The sequence below is a fragment of the Arvicola amphibius genome, chromosome 1 (assembly GCF_903992535.2).
Source record: "Arvicola amphibius chromosome 1, mArvAmp1.2, whole genome shotgun sequence".
NCBI classification, from domain to species: Eukaryota; Metazoa; Chordata; class Mammalia; order Rodentia; family Cricetidae; genus Arvicola; species Arvicola amphibius.
The window spans coordinates 103,075,834-103,099,240 of record NC_052047.1 but is presented as its reverse complement, the minus strand read 5'-3'; the positions used below and the strand labels follow the sequence as shown (position 1 = coordinate 103,099,240).

The 23,407-nt window shown below is 38.4% G+C and overlaps 1 protein-coding gene and 1 non-coding gene across 3 annotated transcripts in view; both read right to left on the bottom strand.

The window, feature by feature from the left end:
• Positions 1-23,407, bottom strand: part of Fchsd2 (FCH and double SH3 domains 2) — a 259,952-nt gene that overhangs the window by 197,906 nt on the left and 38,639 nt on the right. The window lies entirely within an intron of this gene.
• LOC119806144 lies at positions 13,276-13,436 on the bottom strand. Its single transcript, XR_005284170.1, has one exon. It is a non-coding gene; the product is annotated as a U1 spliceosomal RNA (small nuclear RNA).

The window sequence follows — 23,407 nt, the reverse complement described above, 5'->3', positions numbered from 1 at the left end:
CATATATGCACTTTCCTCCTCGTGCCCTACTCAACCCTCAGCTCTCTCTTCTGTATTAAACAAGAACGCTGCTTATTTTGCTTAAGCTCCTAAAATGCAATTCCTTTTATTACTGTGATAGAATTCAATGCTTTCCAGAACTCGTATGCTGCAAAATAGCACAAAGTTCTGCTACAAATATATTTAAGGAAAGATTTTACTCAAATGCTTACAAGTAGTGAGTATGGTACTTGTCATCAATATATCATCTTAAATATATATTTAATGTATATGCTAGGTAAATATATTACTTTAAAATAAGACATATAACTTAAAAGTTGAATGAAGAACAAAAACACACACACACACATATGTAATCATTGAATAGATTAGTATCTTTAAGAACTCTTTCCAAAATGGTTTAATTCCAGCTTTAAAATGATTGCTCTTTATGGGAACAAAGAACTTTAATTATGTCTCTTATGGCATGACAGTGTGTTTAATATGTCATTCATGCATTCATTTGTTGGCTTTAAATTCAAACAGATGTGTTAGTCACAATCACAGTTTAAAAAGAGCACACACCCTGGTAAGAAAAGTATCTGGTTTAAAAAAGAAAGAAAGATTTTTGGTATATTCTAACATAGGCTGCAGTAGAAAGTTAAGTGTAATACATTTTATTTCTTGTTCAAAAATATTTATTTATTTACTTACTTACTTACTTATTTATTATGTATACAATATTGTCTGCATGTACACCTGCAGGCCAGAAGAGGGTAACAGATCTCATTACAGATGGTTGTGAGCCACCATGTGGTTGCCGGGAATTGAACTCAGGACCTTTGAAGAGCAGGCAATGCTCTTAACCGTTGAGCCATCTCTCCAGCCGCTCAAAAGTATTTTTAATCATTTCACAAATGGCTAAAAATTTAAAAGACATGTAAGCAAAGATGTGGAAACTTGAAGCCTTATCCATTGCAGCTGAAAATGCAAATGGTGGAACCACTTCGAAAGTCAGGAAGATCCTGAAAATACTAACAATTATGTTACCAGGTGGCCCAATCCTGGCTATATACTAAAGAAAACTAAAAGCATATGTCCACTTAAAAACTTGCACATGATGAGCCAGTACAATGGTTCAGTGGGTGCATGCTACCAAGCCTAACAAACTGAGTTTGATCTCCAGGACTATTTAGTGGAAGGAAGAAACTAACTTCTACAAGTTGTACTCTGACTTCTGGACGTGGCACAAACAAGAAAGTGTAATTCAAAAAACAAAAAACAAACTTGCTGGGCATTGGGGCACGTGTCTTTAAACCAGGCCTCAAGAGACAGAGGATGGAGCATCTCTGTGAATTCAAGACCAGCCTAAGTCTAACGTAGCTCCAGGAACTCCAGGAGAGCCAGAATTACATAGATAGACCCTGTCTCCAAAACAAAAACAAACAAAAAACTTGTACATGAAAGTGCAGTACTGTGATACTGGGCTGTAATACCAACACTCAAGATGTAAAGGCAGATACTCATGAATATCTTGCATATCACCATAGAACCTTCACCAGGCATTGGATGGAGAAAATGACAGAGCCCCACATAGGAGTACCGGATTGAGCTCTCAAGGTCCTGATGAGGAGCAAAAGGAGGGAGACCATGAGCAAGGAAGTCAGGACCGTGAGGAGTGCGTTTACCCATTGAGACGGTGGGACAGATCTAACGGGAGACCACCAAGTCCAGTCAGAATGGGACTGATGGAACAGGGGACCAAACCGGACTCTCTGAATGTGGCTGACGGTGGAGGAGGACTGAGAAACCAAGGACAACGGCAATGAGCATGAACTCTACAGCATGGACGGGCTCACTGTGAGCCTTGTCAGTTTGGTTGCTCACCTTCCTGGACTTAGGGGGAGCTGGGAGGACCTTGGACTTAACATAGTGAAGGGAACCCTGATGGCTCTTTGTCTTGGAGAGGAGAGGAGTGGGGATATGGGTGGAAGGGAAAGGAGGGAAGGGGGAGGAGGAGGGGAGAAGATGGAAATTTTTAATAAAAAAAATGAGAAAAAAAAAGATGTACAGGCATAAGGATCCAAAGTTCAAAGGTAGCCTGGTCTGCACAGTGAAACCCTGTCTCAAAAGGAAATTAATTAATTAAAACATTGTAAGGCTTTTGGTTTTGGGTGACTGGGATGAATAAGTGGCCTCCTCTAAAAGCTTTTCAGTCTCATTTATGACAAAAGGAATGCAAATTTAAAGTAAATAAAATGCCATTTTGTAAACACCAGATAAGTAAATATTGACTCTGACAACAGTTAAATGTGTTTACTGTTGCAGAATATTTGTTTACACTGTGTGAAGATGTGCACTGTGACTGATCTAATAAACAGCTGACTGGGCAATAGGTAGGTAGGAGAGACTAGGCAAGATTTCCAGGGAAAAAGAGAACTCTGGGAAGAAAGACATTAGGGAGACACAGAAGAGGTCAAACATACAGTACAGAGAGTAGAAAGTAATGAAGTCCGACAATAGTTGACAATGTGTTAACTTTCATACATTCCCAGTCAAATATAAACTGCTATAATTTTAGGTCTCAAATCTGGGACAAATGGATAACTGAGGTGCCTATTTAACTTATCAAAGCAGACCTGGCAGCCAGGTTCTCCCAGCATCTTTCAGTCCCTACCTGTTACAGGCTATGACTGGCATACCTCACCCCTACCCTAAACTTCTCCAGCCCAGGAACTGGGTTGCTCTTCGCCCATTGCCCTTCAGGTTACCCAGCATTCCTGGCACTCCCTCCCCATCTCCTCACATGGTCTGGCTCAGGATCATGTTCACTCTGGGTATGCTCTCCTTTTTATCTACAATAAATCTTTCCCATCATACCTGGGAGCAGTTGTGTCCTTCCTTTTTATTTCTTTTTATTTCATTCAATAATCACTGTAGGAAATTCTCTAGTATAGGTGAAAACATGTTTAATCCTGTGACTCGGAACATCAGGAAACTTACACACATATGTGTACCACAACACATATGATAAGAATGATAAGAACAGTATTTTTTCTTTCTTTCTTTCTTTTTTTCTGGTTTTTCGAGACAGGGTTTCTCTGTAGTTTTGGAGCCTGTCCTGAAACTAGCTCTTGTAGACCAGGCTGGCCTCAAACTCAGAGATATCCACCAGCCTCTATCTCTCCAGAGTGCTGGGATAAAAGGTATGAGCCACCACCACCCCAGATTATTACTTTTTTGGGACAAAGACTTCATGATGCTGCCAATTATACAGGCCAGGCTGGCCTCAGACTCAACAGATTCTCCTGCCTCTGCCTCCAAGTGCTGGGGTTCAAAGGCATGAACAACCACTAATTTATATTTTCTATTTCACTTAATCATTCTCTCTCACCTTAAGATATACCAACTTGTGTAACTGAAGGAATTAACTAGTTGAACTACATACAACTTTTACTATTTCCTTTAAAGCTTATCCATGTACACAATATAGGTAAATTAATATTTTCAGATAAAAAATATTGGGCACCTTTTGATGTAGGCACTTAACACTATAAACTCCTCTTAGGGCTGCCTTGTGTTCCACAGATTTGGATATATTGTGTTTACTTTAAATTCTGGGAATCCTTTAATTCCCTTGATTTCTTCAGTAAGCCATTTAATTCAACAGTGTGTTCATTAGTATCCGTGTCAGACAGAGACTGCTGGCTTTACTCATACTTCCACTCTCCTCTTCCTCAAGGTTTCCAGCCAGCTCTAATTAAAGTGTGGTTGCGTGACGAGCTTTGGTCAAGGGAACGTAAGGAGACTTGATATGTGCTGCATTTAACATCCCCCATCAGAACTTCTTTCCTGTAATCGGTCCCCTGGTTATTATTTCGTTAACTAGATGCAAAAAAATTCAGAGGTGGGGAGCACAAGACTTAAGCACAAAAGCTGTCAGTACATTAAATCATTATATGGAAAGCAATTAACTAAATTCTGCCTGTAAAAGACAGAGATATGTTGGGCGGTGGTGGCGCATGCCTTTAATCCCAGCACTCGGGAGGCAGAGGCAGGTGGATCTCTGTGAGTTTGAGGCCAGCCTGATTCTACAAAAGCTAGTTCCAGGACAGCTTACACAGGGAAACCCTGTCTCAAAAAAAAAAAAAAAAAAAACAGAGAGACGGCTCAGCGGGTAAAGAAGTTGCCAGGCAAACCTAAGGGCCTGAGACCAACTTCTGGAACCCAATTAAAGATGGAAGGAGAAAGTAATCCCCACAAAACTGACCTCAACATCTATAAATGCACTGTGGCACATACACGCACACACTAATACATACACAAAATAACAACATAATTTAAGATTTTTTTTAAAAAAATCTGCCAATACACTGTTAACGGGCCAGAAAATTTTTGCTAAACTTCAGTGATGTGGGGGTTACTAGTTAAAGCAATTAGTCTATCTTTATGAACAAAAAACATTTACCAGTAAGAGTATATCTACAATTGTTTCAAGATCTGTTACTATGAATACATTCAGAGCCTGCCACCTCTGAAAGGCTACAATTTCACAGTAATAATGGAACCATACTTCTGTGTGAAGAAAAAAGTACCACCCCATTTTTTAAAAAAGAAAACTATGTATAGGGTGGACGCTCAATCATCATACACGTAATAATTTTCTGCATATACATACAGAGCAAACTATTAAGCACAAAACTATAAACTCAGTAAACTATTTATGCTTGCCTAACACATATGAAGTTCTGGGGTCCATCCCAAGTATCCTATAAACCAAGTATGTGGCTAAATGCTCGCAATCCCAGGGATCAGAAGTTAAAAGTCATTCTTAGCTGCATAACAAGTTGAAGGCTAGAATGGGCTATAAAAAATTTGTTTAAAAAAAGAAATGAAGGAAGAAATAAAGAGAAAGAAAGAAAGAGGAAATAAAGATAGAAAGAAGGAAGGGAGAGAGAGAGAGAGAGAGAGAGAGAGAGAGAGAGAGAGAGAGAGAGAGAGAGAGAGAGAAGAATGCTTGACTAGTATGTATAATGCCCTGGGTTTGATCCCTAGAATCACACACACACAAAAAAAGTCTACACCACTTTCATTTGTTACACAATGACATTGTTTTATAACAACAAATTTCAAGAAATCTAGATATTAAAAAAGTTTCTTATCCACTGCCAAAAAAGTACAATCACACTTTTCACTGTTACTAATTTAAAACTACCTTGACTTTGTAGAAGTCAAAGCTAAGGTGACTACTATGAATAATGATAGAAGAATTCCTGCCTGGTCAAGCTATCTGGGCTGCAGCACTATTTGCCCAGGAAGGAGTTCTTAGCAACGAAAGCTGCCCAGCTGAATGGAAAAAAGAGTAGTAAGGAATATCTTCAAACTGCACTGTTATCTTCAACTCTACGTCCTCATGCATGACCACTGTTCTAAGAGACCAAATGAGTCTATGAAGTGTTCTGGAACTTAGCAAATACTGAAAGCATTGCACTCAATTTCCTTACTCTCAGGGTAGAAGGAAAAAAACAGACTCCTGTAAGCCATTCTTGGACCTCCACATTAGTATCCACATTGATATCATGGCTGATGAGTGTGCAGACACATATATACACAAGTAAATATATTTTAAAAAAGAATTGTCATGAAACATAACAAGCTGAGTTAAATCCCCAGAACCCACGAAGAAGGAGAGACAGAAACTGTCCTGACTTCCACATAAACATCCATACCCACTCCCCGACTCCACACACACAATAAAATAAACAGATGTAGAAAAACCTAGGAAACAGTATTTCCAATATCCACTAAAAATACTGTCTATGATTCTACTAATCTATTCAAACAGGATTAAAATTATGAGAGATTTTGTGTATGTACATATTCATATATATATGTATATGTTAGGAATATTATATTAAAATCAGGCATATAAGCCAGGCCTATAAAACCAACAACTCTGGGGGCTGAGGCAGGAGAATGACAAAGCACTCAACACCTGCCTGTGCTACATAGTGGTGAATTCAAAGTCAGCCTGGACAATCTGGTGAGACCTCATCTCAAAATTTAAAATGTATAAAGAGAGCTGAGTAATATAACTCAGTGTCAAGGAGTTTGCCTAACAACAATACACCATGGACTACCAAAAGAAAAACAAATTAGACATAAATATTCTAAAATTAAGTAACTAGTGATTAAAATATTACATATAAAATAAAGTCGGCCCATATTTTATATATATCTATATGATATGGGATTCCCCTCAGTATGCTATGAATATGTTTTATTACCATTGGTTAATAAAGAAGTTGCTTTGGCCTATGGCAGGGCAGAATATAGCTAGACTGGAAAAATTAACTGAATGCAGGGAGACAGAAGGCGGAGTCAGAACATTTCCGATAAGCCACAGCCTCATGGTGATACATAGATTAAAAGAAATGGGTTAATTTATGATATAAAAGCTAGCTAGAAATATGCCTAAGCATTGGCCAAACACTGTTGCAATAATATAGTTTCTGTGTGATTATTCAGATCAGTGTGGCTGGGAAACAAAATCAGCCTCTATTTACATATACGTATGTATGTATGTGTATATATAGATATATGTATGTATGTGTGTATGTATATAATGGTTTTATATATATATAAATATATATATATAAAATGATCACTTCAATCTTTAATTTGTTTATAAAAAGCCATAATGAAGTCAAAGAGCCTGTTACCACCCCCTAGTTCCTGACTGTGATGTGTTGTAGGAGAGGGCCCGCTTTTTCTTCCCAGCTGCGCGGCTAGCTGAGCTCCAAAATAACCACACAGAAATTGCATTAATTAAATCACTGCTTGGCCCATTATCTCTAGCCTCTTATTGACTAACTCTCACATCTTGATTTAACCCATTTCTATTAATCTGTGTATTGCCACGTGGCAGTGGCTTACCAGGTAAAATTCCCAGCATCCGTCTCTGGCGGATCCATGGCGTATTTCTCCTTGATTCTGCTTTCTTCCTCCCAGAATTCAGTTCCGTCTTCCCTGCCTACCTAAGTTCTGCCCTATCAACAGCCCAAAGCAGTTTCTTTATTAACCAATGAAAGCAACACAAAGACAGAAGGACTTCCTACAACAGTTCTGTACTAGCTAATCTGAAATCACTGATGACCAAGGGGCTAAGCAATCTGCTGTAAACTTCACAAGCAAGTTTAACAAGCATAGAATAATCAGTCCAGAAAGTCCTAGAAAAATATCAGAAAACCCTGCTTATTGCTTCTTCAAGCATCACAGATCATCAAGAAACATGATGGAAGCACAGGAGGGGAAGTCCTGAGACTCTTCTCAGAGAGCTGTGAAACATACACATGAATACCTCAATGAGCCTGGATTCCTGCAAGAACTTTTAAAAGGTCTCTGAAATGATGGAGAGCAAGACTTGATTTTAAAAGGATAAAAATGGGAATCATATATAAGACTTATAAACCTCAGTGCTAAGAATCTAAGGCAGAAAGATTCCCCAAAAATTAAAGCTAGCATAGTCTAACCAGTAAAACTCTGTCTCAAAAATGATCAACCAAATGAAACAAATAGAAAGGGATATAGTCAAGAGTTAGTTATCACAAACAACTACAAAAATGAGAATATGCACAAACCCCTGTACCCAGAGACATGAAATATAAAATTAGACATCATTTTTGTCACACTTTGATCTAAGATTTAATGAATAGCAACATTTATTTCCAATAAATATATACCAGATCCTCATAACTTACTAGTAATAAGCTGGCAAATAGTTATAAATTTTTTTGAGGTGACATTTTATTTTTTTCCTCATTTTTTTATTAAAAATTCCCATATTCTCCCCTCCTCCTCCCCCTCTCCTCCCCTCCCTTCTATCCATACCCCCACTCCTTCCCTCTCCAGGCCAAATTTTTATCTATTAGAAGTATTTTTTTTGCTTTTTTTTCATGGTTTATTTTTTATATTTAAAAATTTCCATCTCCTACCCTCCTCCTCCCCCTTCTCTCCCCTCCCCTCCACCCATACCCCCCTTCCCCCCTCTCCAGGCCAAGGAGCCATCAGGGTTCCCTACTCTATGTTAAGACCAAGGTCCTCCCAACTCCCCCCAGGGTGATCAACCAAGCTGAGAAGGCTCCCACAGAGCCCGTCCGTTTCCTACGTATAACCCCAGCAGCACAGACATTAAGGGCAACATTGAATAAATGGGACCTCCTGAAGCTGAGCAGCTTCTGTAAAGCAAAGGACACTGTCACTAAGACACAAAGGCAGTCTATTAGAAGTTTTTAAGCCACTTGCAATGGGCCTGTAACTCAGGTTCTAGGGGGATCCAGTGTCCATCTTCTGACTTTCTCTGGTACCAAGAAGGTAAGTTGCACACTTACATACATGCAGACAAACACCTACATCCATAAAATAAAAATAAATTTTTGTTGGTGTTGTTGTTGTTTTTGAAACAGGGTTTCTCTGTATAGCTTTGAAGCCTGTCTTGGAACTCACTCAATAGACCAGGCTAGCCTTGAACTCACAGGGACCACCTGCCTCTGCCACTCTTAGGATTAAAGGCATGAGCCACCACCACCCAGCTAACTTTTTAAATTAACTTATTAGTGTTCATAAAAAATTTAAACAGGTATGCTATGCTTGTAGAGATGCCATTTTCTGATTACTAAAGTGAAAGTGCAACTGTAACCTGATACACGATGATGTAGTATTCTTTTAAATAATTTAAATCAAATATAAATCTTGAGTAATGTGGATCCTCATTCTGAACCCGATGTTGATTGAAATCTTTGTGTTTGGGGGAAAATATCAATGATAAAAATACTGTTTAAGCCGGGCGGTGGTGGCGCACGCCTTTAATCCCAGCACTCGGGAGGCAGAGGCAGGCGGATCTCTGTGAGTTCGAGACCAGCCTGGTCTACAAGAGCTAGTTCCAGGACAGGCTCCAAAGCCACAGAGAAACCCTGTCTCGAAAAACCAAAAAAAAAAAAAAAATACTGTTTAATAAGAAAGAATATAGACTGCATCTGAACAGGATCCTCTTCTGCGGGAGGGTATGGTGTCTGAATCTAGGGTCTCATACATGCTAGAGAAGCACTCCACTCCTGATGTAACAAAGTAACTTATTTCACTGTGGATGAGCAGATGCTGCTTAATTAATGCTCTGTAACAACTCCAAAATCCCCAAGAATTATAACAATTGGCACTAATTTCCTACTCATGCAGTAGGTTGGCTGTAATACACCTCTGCTTCAAATCGGATCACCTTTCCACATCTTTCATTCCAGGACCCACTCCAAAGGGGAGAAGTAGTTATCTGGGGCAAAGTCTTCTCACAGAAACAGTGTTCAAGAGTACTGGAGGAAATTTGCCTTACCTCTTAAAGCTCATTTCAGAAATGGCCTACTGTTACTTCCATCTCAGTCCAAGTATATCATATAACCAAGTCCAAAATCAGGCAGTAGGAACTTTTATCTCAAGAGAAAAGCTGGGGAAATATTTGTAGAGCAATAATTCTATTTACAATAAATTCTGTGGGAAATTTCCAGAACAAGTTCATTGTGTTCACTATGACCATTCAAACACAGTAAGATGTTGAAGTAACTCACTGCTATCAGATTCTCACATGACAAAATGCAAACAGGAACAGTAAATATGTCCAATGACAGAATCGGGATACAGAAACTTCTCAAAGTACTGACATAATGGACTAAGCTTAATACAATGGAAACTCATAGGATTAAATGTCCTGCTACAGCTTCAGTATAAAACAAGGTGACTTCATAGCAAGACAGGTGAGAGTCACAGTGGTTTCAGGTTAACCTCAGTAACCACTAATGGCATAAAAATGGCTGATAATGTAACACCATATTGTATTACAGTAATAACATAGCTGAGTGCCTAGGCTACATGAAAAACACAGTAAAAACTTGAAAGAAAAAAAGTAACATGAAGAGTTTGAGGCAATCACGCCCAAAGAATACACTGGCTCTAAGGGAATAATCACTGGAAACACAATCTATGAACAGTTTTAAAATAGGTTTCATAGGAGAGGGCTGAATAAACTCCTGATTTGGGGATGGGAAGACTGGGAATATGATGTAGATTAGTAGAAAGAAGAAACAAAGATAAAAGTCTTCAAATTCCCTAAAATGCCTTCAGAGTTGCTGAAATAATAAATTATTTGTGATAGAAGTTAGCACACCTCTATTCAGCTGTAGTAACTTTTTGGCAAAGGACTAGACAATTAAGATGAAGGTCTCTGTGACAACTATTTACTATAAAAAAACACTGATAACATGTAAGCAAGTGAGTGTGGCTGGCATACAATAAACTTTACTCATAAAAGCAGGTGTCACACCAGATAGCAATAGCTTGTCAAAATCTTTTCTATGTTGAAAAAAGCAAACAGAGTTGAATCATATCACCACCTTTAGACCATTTTCTCGCTCCAAAGATCAATAAAAGTAACTAAAGCAATTCAGCAATACACAAAATAGGTGTGGAAATGACACCGTAAGGTGGATGGGTTAGAGAAATAAATATACAGATATATATGCATATTTATAAACAATACAACAGAAGGCTCTTAAACAAGTCCTTTTCAAGGGAGGACAGCAGAGTGCTTAAAAAACAGAAATAGGAATGCAAGTACTTAGTATAATGTTGCTCTCTATCCGGTGAACATGACAGACACTAACTTTAATCACTGCCCTTAAACAAGCCTTTCCAAATCTATATGAGAACACAATGGGAACATCTTCAAATTGCCTTCTTAAAGCCCTCTATATTTCTTATTACATCTTCATACACAGATATGTGGGAGAGGATCAATACAACAAACTCCAAGCAAAGCAAAAAGAAAGCTATGAGTTAGTTTCACCAAAGGTGAGAAACTTCTATGTAACAAATCAGTCAAAACATTGATTTCTTTTGCTACCGCATACAAAGCTTACATTAAAAAAATGTCTCAAAACTGGTACTTTTTGTTGTTATTTTGTTTTTGTTTTTTTCAAGACAGAGTTTCTCTGTGCAGCCCTGGCTGCCTGGAACTTGCTCTGTAGACCAGGCTGGCCTCAAACTCACAAAAATCCACCTGGCTCTCCCTCCTGAGTGCTGGAATTAAGAAATGCTTCACCACCATCCAGTTCAAACTGATACTTTTCTATAACAGATAAGCATAGAAATTGAAAGGCATGTAGAAACTTTTATAGCAATCTAAAATTCATTAGAAGGGCTGGAGAGATGGATCAGTGGTTAAGAGCACTGGTTAAGAGCACTTCCTGAGGACCGGGGTTCAATACCCACTACCCACATGACAGCTCACAACTATCTGTAACTCCAATTCCAGGGGATCTGACACCTTCACACCAATGCATATAAAAGAAATTTAAATAATTTTTTATATGTTTAATAAATAAATAAATTTGATTAGTTTGTCAACTACAGATAGTCAAAATATAAATCAATCTAAAAGATATAATCATTCATAATTTGTTGTTATAATATCTAAATTTTAATCAAATATGTAATTTATAATTTAAATTTTCAATTAAGTAAGCAATTTTAAATTTTAATGTATAACTTATACAAAGCAAAAACCTTATCTGATCATCCTTGGGCAGGAATGATACACCTTCACCTTCTCTGACTGAGGCAACAAGAAAAAAACAAACAGTGACAATGGAACTGCTCTGAAGACACAAAAACCAAAAGCCACACCATTTTACATATAAAGTGTGATTAGTGAGGACTGTTATAACCATACTGTGCTATTTGCAGAGATGCTCCAACCATGAAACAATGGTAGCATTTATGTAGAAAATACTTAGAAGTTAAAATCAGAAAAAATTTAAGTTAAAAACTACCAAATTTCCAAAACAATAGAAGCAGATATTTGGTGCTTCACATACAAATATTAGAGTTTCCATACTTCTTATATAGGAGCTCTTTAGGATACTACTATTTCTAAAACACACACTTCACTTGCATTGGAGAAAAAAAACACCAACACTGGTTATACGAATATGCTGAGTGAATATGCAACCAAATTTTCAACATTATCACTTTAAAGAACTCAAGAACTGATCAATGGTACCTGAGACCAATCCATAGAACTAACAAATCTCAAAGTTTTTAGAAAAACTTAAAACACAATGATAACATAACAATCCATTTAGTACTGCCACCAAACATAACTCCGAACTGTATAAGATGATAAAGTATTAGTCAACAGCGGTGGTTTGGAGTTTAGGTTCTGGACAGCAGTGTACGCTGATAGTTTAGCTGGAACCAAAAGGATCAGGAGCTTGAGGACAGTCTAGGTAGTGAGACCCTAAGAGCAGAGTTGGGGAAGAGTCTATGTACTATGTGTCTGTTTAAAGATTATTTCTAGGGGGCTGGAGAGATGGCTCAGTGGTTAAGAGCACTGCCTGCTCTTCCAAAGGTCCTGAGTTCAATTCCCGGCAACCACATGGTGGCTCACAACCATCTGTAATGAGGTCTGGTGCTCTCTTCTGGCCTGCAGACATACATACAGACATAATATTGTATACATAATAAATAAATAAGTATTTTTAAAAAAACCAAAAAGAAAAAAAGATTATTTCTAGTCTTATCTTATAAATCTGGCAGAAAATTTTCAAAATTTTTCTCATCAAAAGGATATCCATATATAAGTAGATCACATATACACATGTATATTTTTAACTGAGATAATTTATTCCCATGTTTATTAAACTGTTAGAAGTGGTTACTAATAAAAGATTAATACAGGACTGAAGGAATGGTTCAGTGGTTAAGAGCACTCCAGTTCTAGGAGATCCATGGCACCAGGCATGCAATATGGTACACACACACACACACATACATAATGCAAAATATCCATATACATAAAATTTTTTTTTAAAGATTAGCAGTTGGAGAGACAGCTCAGAGGTTAAGAGCACTGGCTGCTCTTTCAAAGGTCCTGAGTTCAATTCCCAGCAACCACGTGGTAGTTTACAACTATCTGTAGCAGGATCTACTGCCCTCTTCTGGCATAAAGGTGCACAGGAAAATAGAGCACTTGTATACACAAAATAAATCTTTTAAAAAAGATTAGCACTAATTCTGAAAACAACTGCCTCATATGGAGGAATAAAAAAGTTTAGTAATTAACTTCTTGAGCTTGCATTATTTTGCCCCCTCGCTCCAGCACTGGGGATTGTAGCAATGTCTTATGTATACTAGGCAAGCATTTATTCAACTACTGAAGCTAAATTCATATCCCTCCAAAAATATGATTTTTAGAGGAAAGCACTAATGAAGTCCCCCACTAACCACAAATTATGAAGTTTCTCTCAAGTGAGGAACAAACAGAGGGCAGAACACCTGGAGTGCAGTGGGCGAACCTTACCCTGGGACAATCACGTGTTTGACCATGATTATCTCCCTTGACCAGTAAGTCCTTAACATGCCTTTTTTTGTTTTGTTGTCTGTTTTTAAAGACAGGATTTCTGACTGTGCTGTTTTGTAAAGCAGACTGGCCTTGAACTTACTGAGATCCACTTGCCTCTGCCTCCCAAGTGCTGGGACTAAAGGTGTGTGCCACCACTGACAGGCTTTCAAAATGGTTTTTTGGGTTTGTTTGTTTTTGTTTTTGTTAATACAGGGTTTCTCTGTAACTTTGGAGCCTGTTCTGGAGCTAGCTCTTGTAGACCAGACTGGCCTTGAACTCACAGAGATCCTCCTGTCTCTGCCTCCCAAGTGCTGGGATTAAAGGTACGTGCCCTGCCCGGCTAAAATTTAAAAGTTTTAAGCTCATTAGATCTTTTAATGCAATTTACCCAATAATTCACCTTACTAGTTTTCCAAAGTATCCATTTACAAATTAGTAAGAGATTCCTTCAAAACAAACAGCTGCAATACACACAGGGTAGCAAATTACAGCATCTGATTATTTTACTAAATCAAGTTTGGAGCACAGTAATATCCATTTGTTTCCCAACTGCCTATGGCTACTTTCATTCTCCATTAGCAGAGATGGTTAATTTGGTAGAGACCACATGACTTTCAAAGTATGAAATATTTACTATTTTGTCCTTTGGGGGCAGAGCGGGGAGGGCCAAGCTCTGCTGTGAACGTCTAAACATAACCCACTGGGATGACTTCTCAGCTTTTTCCTTCCTCCAATTATTCATTGAAGTTAAGACAAGTAATTAAACACCTGATCTCACACTGAAGATGAGAAAAAGTTAAACTTGGCTGCCTGAGCAGCCTTGTTTTTCTACTTCGTCTTGAGCAAGGGGAACCCTTCCTCAGGTTTCAGTTCCTCAGATCTTTTTGTTTGTTTGTTTCGTTTGAGACAAGAACTCACTATGTAACCTTGGCTAATCAGGAACGTGCTATATAGAGATCCAGGCTGGCATCAAACTCAGAGAATTCTGCAACTAAAGGCATGCTCCACTATGGCCATATATTGCTGAGATCTTAATTAAGATATGAAAACAGAATTTTCCAAAGCTCTAAACACCAAAAACCCTGGAGTCCTCAAAGTGGTCAAACACTATATTGAATAGTTCAGCAGTGGCATCTTCTTGTTCGGCCCCACATCTATAGAGCCTTGCTTCAGACAGTGAAAGGCCTGAAGTACATGCTTAGCGTAGTAAGTGGCAGAATTAGATGCAGAAAACCGCTACCCCTGTCTCAACAACTGTGACTTCCAAAGCAACCACATCTGGAAGCAAATTCGGTTGCTACCCTGTAGTCTGGGCTATGCCCTGGCTACAGGGGCTTAAGGTACCTTTGCCCCACTGTCATTTATTTCCACCTCAACAAAAGCACAGTTGTCATAAACACATAAACTATGTGTTCTTCATTACTTTTCAGCATGTGTGAGGCACTAGGTTCAGAATTCAGTATCATAAAATAGAGCCCAGCAGTGCATGCCTGTAATCCCAGCATCTGGAAGAAAGACAGGAGAACCAGTAGTTCAAAGCAATTGTTGTGTGTATTTTCATTGTGTTCCAATAAGTAAATTTGCTTGAAGTCAGAGGGTGGAGCCAGCTACTAGCTGACCATAGAGGTTTAGAGGACTGGAGACAGAGGTCAGGAAGTAGTAAGGCTGAGACAGAATCTTGGCCCTTTTAGTAACCAAAGAGGTAGGAAGGGACTGTGGCTGCTCCTCTGATTTTTCAGGTTTTTACCCCGACATCTGACTCCTGGTTTTTCTGATTAAGATTAATTAGACTAGTGCTTAGCGAATGAGACCAGCACTGGCTCTATATGAGACCCTGCCCCCCCCCAAAAAAAACAACTCACATGGTATGTCTCCTGGTATCCTAAAATCTCTATTTTTCTAGATTTTATTTGCTACTTATAACCTAATCTTAGTATATTAAATTCATCAATGGCTATCTAATTCAACTATTTTAAAATAAAATTCTTTTGTGAAAAAGAATGCCCAGAGTAGGTCATTACAGTTCTTTATATATTACAAACGCAAAACTTAGAAAATGGAAGGATATCCTGCTATTCTGGGAACAGTCCCACACTGTTTAACACCTCTTAAATAATTTCCTATGATTTTTAAAACTCTTTTACAGTACACATAGTGAATACAAATTCTTAAAATATATTGACAAATATAAGCTGTTATTTGTTTTTAAATTTTCAGCTTTAAAACAACAGTGCTATAATACTTTGAGCACTTATATCACAGAAGTGATGTATCAACAAGTACGTAGGTTCTGCCCTTCATAAACTGTGGCCTGCAAGAGAAAAATGATCCCTCCCCATGATGAGCTTCACCCTAGCTGAAGTCTTCCAAGTACTTTCAAAACAAGAAATACTTCTGATGTCTAAAGGTACAGAGGAATTTGCGAACAAAAACAAAACTTCAGAAATCATGTCCTTAAGTACTAAAAACTGTAAGTGCTAACTTTAAACCACAAAATACTCAAGAAAGCTATTGAAATGATTATAAAACACATTTTATAGTTTGCTTATTTAGGTAATGAGACGGACTTCAGGGCCTCACATAGGCTAAGTATGTTAACCATTGAGCTACATCCTTAGCCAAGTACCTTCAATCCCCTTTTTAAAGAAATAATTTTCATTCTTTTAGTATATTAGTGTTTTGCCTGCATGTACATGCCTGGTGCCTGTGGAAGCCAGAAGACATGTCAGATCTCCTGTAACTAGAGTCATTGACAGTTGTAAGCCACCAAGTGAATGCTGGGAATCGAACCAGAGTCTTCTGAAAGAACAGCACGTGCTCTTAACCACTGGGCCATCTCTCCAACTCCAATCATTTATTTCTTGAAAAAATTATTTTATGTATGCATTCATGCATGTGTCACATGGAGCGTATGTGGAGATCAGAGTTCTCTCCTCCTGGGATGTGGATCCCAGGGATCAAAGAGCTTATCAGGCAGCAGGCGCCTTGACTAGCTGAGCCACCCCTCCCATTCCATAGCAAAGCACCTCTAAAGAAAAAGAAAAAAAAAAGCCCAACCAAGAGAAAAGAACAAATCTAATTAATGAGAAGGTATAGTAATAGAACTAACCCAGGTTGATTCAGTTTAAAATTAAAATAAAGCATTTAAAGAGAAAAATGAAAGCATCAGAACACCAAATAAATGAACTGAAAAGAAGGGTCAGGCACAGTGGTGTGTGTCTCTAGTTAAACTACTTCAGAGGCCAACAGATCAGAATTCCTTGAGTTCAGGGATCCACAGCCAGCCTGTGCAGCACAGCTAAAAAGGAGTAGGCAAGGAACATGCTTGAGCTATTAAAAAAATGTCCAGATCTCCAAAATTTAGTTTTAAATGCACCAAAACTAAGAGGAATTAATTGATGGTAGAAGGATCAATAAATAATTAAACATGAAATAGAGCAAAAATATTAAATATCACGGTTTGGATAGAAGGTATTTAAACATTAACTGTGATTGTAATATTCTTTTAACTTTGCTAAATAGAAATATTCAAAAGACAACAAAGTATATTCACACTTTACCTCCTACAATATATCAGCTGAAGAACAGAATATAAAATATTTGGATACATAAAAAATATCGGGAATATGCCAAAAAAATTCAAATGCTTCGAATTACTAATACAGAGATATGATGCAGTCATCAACAGCAAAGATTAATAGAAAATAAAACAAAGGAAAAAACCACATTCTGGGGGTGGGGGTATTTTGAAAGCAAAGCCCCAGTTACCTAGAACCCTGGACACAGATTGAAAACCTACCTAGTTGCAATGATGCACAATTGTAATTCCAGCACTCAAGGGGACAAGGCATGAGAATCCCAAGTTCAAGGCCCACCAGAGATAAAAGTAAAACTTTGTCTCAATAAATAAATAAACAAACAGATAAATAAATTTCAAACTTCAAACCTACTTTAAAAAAAAAATCCCAGTCATTCCTGCTACTGTTTTCACAGTGGTTCTAATTTCACTCCTCCACAAGTGAAGTGTATACATAAAAGTCTATACACACGGTACATACACAGGCATAGCAATGTCCTAGCTCATTGGAAGAGTCAGAGTCGCCAGGCATTTATTCTGTTACAAAGTGTCTATCAATGAGAACGCATAACTCCACATGGCATCTTATAGACTGGTAAACTGAAGCATAGGGTAGTTAAAAGTCTGAAGTCACAAAGCCAGTAACATAACTGATAATCCAACCACATCCTTCATCAGGCTATATTTTCAATTTAGGAAACTTTTATTCTCCAAAATTTCACCTTTCTCTTGTTTTGTGGGTTTTTTGTTTTGTTTTTTGTTTGTTTGTTTGTTTGTTTTGAGATAGGGTATCGTTGTATCTACCTAGCTATCCCGGAACTCATTCTGTAGAACAGGCTGACCTCGAACTCACAGAGATCTGCCTGCCTCTGCCACCCAAGTGTTGGGATTAAAGGTATGGGCCATAACCGCCTGGCCAGAATTCTACTTTCAAATTTCTAACACATAATATCTAAAATTATTTAAAATAGTTTCAGGTAAGGAATTAAGCCCAAAAGCACCGAGGTCCTCAATGACAACAAATAGGAGTACCATGCTCCACAGTAATTAATCTTTTCTGCCATGGTCAAAGGGTCTTTCTGCCCTCATCCATTACCAGTACAAATTGCTTCTCATGATTTTCCATGTTGCTAGCATAAAATTCTGACCAAGAAATTACATTTTGTCTCATACTATAGTCATTTAGATACGTATTTGATACATATCTAATTACTTAATTATAAACCCTTTGAAGATAATTTTTTTTTCCAAGACAGGGTTTCTCTGTAGCTTTGGAGCCTGTCCTGGAACTAGCTCTTGTAGACCAGGCTGGTCTCGAACTCACAGAGATCCGCCTGCCTCTGCCTCCCGAGTGCTGGGATTAAAGGCGTGTGCCACCGCCGCCCGGCTTGAAGATAATTTTTATCTACCCTCAAATGTTGGCTTAAGAAACCATGTGCTCATATTTACTTAATAGATAAAAGTTTAATGTTTAAGCCACTAAAAAGAATATTTGCTTGAATAAGCAACATTTTATTAACACCATTATAAACAAGTGACTTTAGTCAGTTTTATTTTTATTAGTTTTATGAAAACTAAGGGCATAATTCTGCTAAACTGAATTTAGTATTTTAAAATTTGATGAAAGGTGATTTATTATATAAATAACAGACCTGGATTCTAACAGAAAGATTTACAAATTACTTAAATCAAAGCTTGGGTAAAACACATTTGCTGCCCAAGCCTGACAACATGAGTTTGGTCCATTGAGCCCATGTGTCCTAGTTAAGGTTTCTACAGCTATGGTAAATCAGTGACCAAAAGCAATTTATAGAGGAAAGAGTTTATTTCTGCTTGTAACTCTCAAGTCACATTCTATTGATGAGGGAAGTCAAGGCAGGAACTCAAGGCAGAAACTGAAGCAAAAGCCATAATGGGTGCTGCTTACTGGCTCATTCCCCACAGCTTGCTCAGCCTGCTTTCTTTTAAATCTCAGGACCATACCACCCACAGCAAGCTGGACCCTCCAATATCCATCATCAATCAAGAAAATGCCCCACAAGCTTGCCCACTGGTGGGGCACTTTGTTAATTGAGGTTCCCAATGACTAAACTTTTATCAAGTCAACAAAAACAAAAAAAGCCAAAAAATAAACAAACAGACAAAAAACAACCTAACCATGCCACCATGGAAAGAGAACTGACTCCTGAAAGCTGTCCTCCGACTTCCACACATACATCATACCCACACACATATACACAGACACACATATAGTAAAAGCTTTAAATAATAAATGTAAATTTTATTAGAATGATTAATTTATAAGAATATTAAACTGGACAGTGGTGGTGCACATCTTTAATTCCAGTACCTGGGAAGGCAGAACAAGCATATCTCTGTGAGTTCAAGGCCAGCTTGTCTACAAAGTGAGTTCTAAGACAGCCAAGGCTACACAAAGGAAACCTGTCTCAAAAGCAAAATATATATACATAAATAAATGTCAGCAAAAACAGCAGTTTTGGGCTGAAGAGGTGGCTTGGTGGATAGGAGCAAATACCGTTCTTTCCAGAAGACCTAAGTTCACGTCACAGCATCTACATCAGGTGGTTATTTACCTGTCACCCCAGCTCCAGGGAAGCCAACACCTCTGGCCTCCATGGGCACCCACATCCATGGACACATACATGTACGAAGGTACACACACATAATTAAAATAAATCTTTAAAAAATATTAAGGAGCAATTTATACTATAGGAAGAACTATTGTTTCAATTTTTGGTAAAAACACAGTTATGTTATTTTATGTACATGAAATTTATGCCTGAATGTATGTATGTGCATTTCCGGTGTGCCTGGAGTCCTCAAATGTCAGAAGACAGCATCAGATACCCTGAATTATAAGGTTGTAAGGCATCATAGGGGTGCTGGAAATAGACCAGTGCTTTTAACTGATAAGCCATCTCTCCAGACCTCCCAAACGACATTTTTAATATGTTTCTTAAAGGAAGAGCAAGATTTTATCAATTTCTACTCTAAATGCAACATCTAATACCCTAGAGAGAAGAAAGCATCCTTCATTTTTCACATACCCAGTGTTTAGCACTTACAATGTGCCAAGTACTACACTAAGTGCTAGAAAAATTCATACACAAAATGGAATCCTAAGACTTTCTTTTCTTTTTTTTTTTTGTTTTGTTTTGTTTTGGTTTGGTTTTTCCAAGACAGGGTTTCTCTGTAGCTTTGGAGCTCTTGTAGACCAGGCTGGCCTCCAACTCACAGAAATCTGCCTGCTTCTGCCTCCTGAGTGTTCCTTTCTAAGTGGGGAGTAAAGCCCAAACACTCAAACAGGATGTTTCCTAGGAAATGTTACGGTCCCCTCTTTTTTGAGTCATTTTTATTATCTGCATGTATGTGCACCATATGAGTTCCTAATGCCCAAAACAGTCAGAATAGCCTATCAGACTGGTGTTGTAGATGATTGTAAGCAGCTATATGGGTGTTGGGAACCAAACCTAGGTCCTCTTAGCCACTGAGCCGTATCTCCAGTCCCTAGTCCCCTCTTTTAAATTTAAAAAAAGAAAAAGAAAAAAAAAGAATGGATGCTAGTCTTTATTGACACTTACCTCATTTTCTGGGAGGACTTAAAAGTGGTAATCATTCAATGCCTTTGTTTGCTTAATGTACTTGAAGCTAGTAGTAGACAGGAATGACTGTTCTCATCATTCTGAATCTCTAGATAAATTCTAAAGCCCATGAAACTTCCATGAGAAATTTCTGGTGCTTCCTGGTTTCAACTATTAAACAATCTCATGGGAATAGAATGGTACAGTTTAGTTTAGGTTCTAATCTCTGATTAAAATAAGAAATACAAACAATAACCAAAATTATATAGAACTTAGGATTTAGAAAAGACAGATACTGAAGGTTTGGCCAATTTTTACTTGCTCAGAATTTACAAAGTTAAATTGTGAGATGAAGAAGAGATCTATAAATATAAAAGATTGCCACCATCAGAATGTGATCTCTGGAGACTACAGACAGAGTGACAGAGAAAAAAAGAGTGCAGGTTTTTAACCAGCACTAAGGCTCAAATTGTGTCAGGACCACTTTTCTGAACATACATCTTCAATTTTCAAGTAACATAATAGCCCAAATCTGATAATATAAGTGTATTAAGTTTAAATATAGTAATGGTGACTGAAGAGATACCTCAGAGGCTAAGAACACATACTACTCTTGCAGAGGACTTGAGTTCAGTTCCCAACACCTACATCAGGTAGTTCACAACTACCTGTAACTTCAGCTCCTACATGGTGCCCACAATCATGTATAACTCCAGTTCCAAGGGACCTGATGCCCTCTTCTAACCTCCTTGGGTACCAGGCAAACATGTGATGCAATATATACATGCAGGTAAAACACTTTTCTACATAAAACAAAATAAATCTTGCTGGGTACGGTGGCACACATCTTTAATCACAGCACTCAGGAGCCAGAGGCATCTCTGTGAGTTCAAGACCTGCCTGATCTACAGAGCTAGTTCCAGGACAGCCAGGGCAGCCAGGGACGGAGGAAGGGAGGGAGGGAGGGAGTGAGGATAGTGGTGACCAGATATACTCAAATAACTTGAGTATATACAACACAATTTAGGAGTTAGCATATCCACCTTTTCAATCACATTGTACAGGTAGCTACTTTAAGAAGTCGAAACTGTTATCTGGATAGGAAAATCATACTGAATATGATTTTTGGTTCCACAGAGCTGCTGAAACAAAGCTCTTCTATTGGGTACTTTTAAGAAATTTATGCTTTCCCAGTTGCAAAGGTTAGAAGTCCAAAACTGCAGCCCTCTTTGTAGAATGAACAAATCTGGGCATCTTTACTGGCATATGGGTATAGCCAGTAATCCTTGGCACTCCTGGTTCTCAGACTCATCACTCCGGCTTCTGTCTTTATCTTCACATGCCTTCCTCCTTTCTATGATTCTTTGTGTATGAACTTCTCCACTAAAGACAACAATCATTGGATTAGGGCCAGTCTACTCTAACTCATCTGGAAGTTCCTCTTCCAGGTAAGGTCACATGTTCTGCTAGACATAGTTTAGGGTCCCACTACCAACCCACTGAAAAACCTTACTTGTTTTTAAGAATGCATAAAATAATTGAAAATTAAGTCACCCCTAAAGCATTTATAAATGGCTATATGACCTGAGGTCTTAACTTTACTTATCTCACATATATTTTTATTCCTATCGCTGAAGCTAACTATGCAATAAATTATCTAATTTGGGGGCGTCTTCCTGGACACCTGGGAACCCCTCTAGAGTCAAGTCTCTGCCAGCCCTAGAATGGCTCCCTTAACTAAGATATGTAATTCCTTGTTCCCATATCCACCCTTCCTATATCCCAACCATCCTATTCCCCCAAGCTCTTCCCATCCTCCACTTCACACTTTTCTCTCCCCATCCCCCCATACCCCCATCCCCCCCCCACCCCCATATTCCCATTTTTTGTCTGGCAATCATGTCTACTTCCAATATCCAGGAGGATAACTATATGTTTTTCTTTGGGTTCACCTTATATAGCTTCTCTAGGATTTTTTTTTATGAATTATAGGCTCGATGTCCTTTATTTGTGGCTAGAAATGCCCCAGCTAGTTCCTTGGGCAGCTGAGGAGAGGGTGCCAGAAATGTCCAGATCCTATTGTCTTTCTCATGAATATCTTGCATATCACCATAGAACCTTCACCTGGCATTGGATGGAGAAAATGACAGAGCCCCACATAGGAGCACCAGACTGAGCTCTCAAGGTCCTGATGAGGAGCAAAAGGAGGGAGATCATGAGCAAGGAAGCCAGGACCGCGAGGAGTGCTTTTACCCATTGAGACGGTGGGACAGATCTAACGGGAGACCACCAAGTCCAGTCAGAATGGGACTGATGGAACAGGGGACCAAACCGGACTCTCTGAATGTGGCTGACGGTGGAGGAGGACTGAGAAACCAAGGACAATGGCAATGAACATGAACTCTACAGCATGGACGGGCTCACTGTGAGCCTTGTCAGTTTGGTTGCTCACCTTCCTGGACTTAGGGGGAGCTGGGAGGACCTTGGACTAAACATAGTGAAGGGAACCCTGATGGCTCTTTGTCTTTGGAGAGGGGTGGAGTGGGGGTATGGATGGAAGGGAGGGGAGGGAAGGGGGAGGAGAAGGGGAGGAGATGGAAATCTTGAATAAAAAAAATGAGAAAAAAAATTAGTTAAGAAGCTTAAAAAAAAAAGAAAAAAAATTATCTAATTTGCAACTATACGAAGAAAAAATGAAATCTGCATAAGGCTACTGTTTTTATTTACTGGGATAATAATAATAATAATAATGTTTCTATATCTCAGATGAAATTATAAAATAATCATAATGATTAAGCAAGA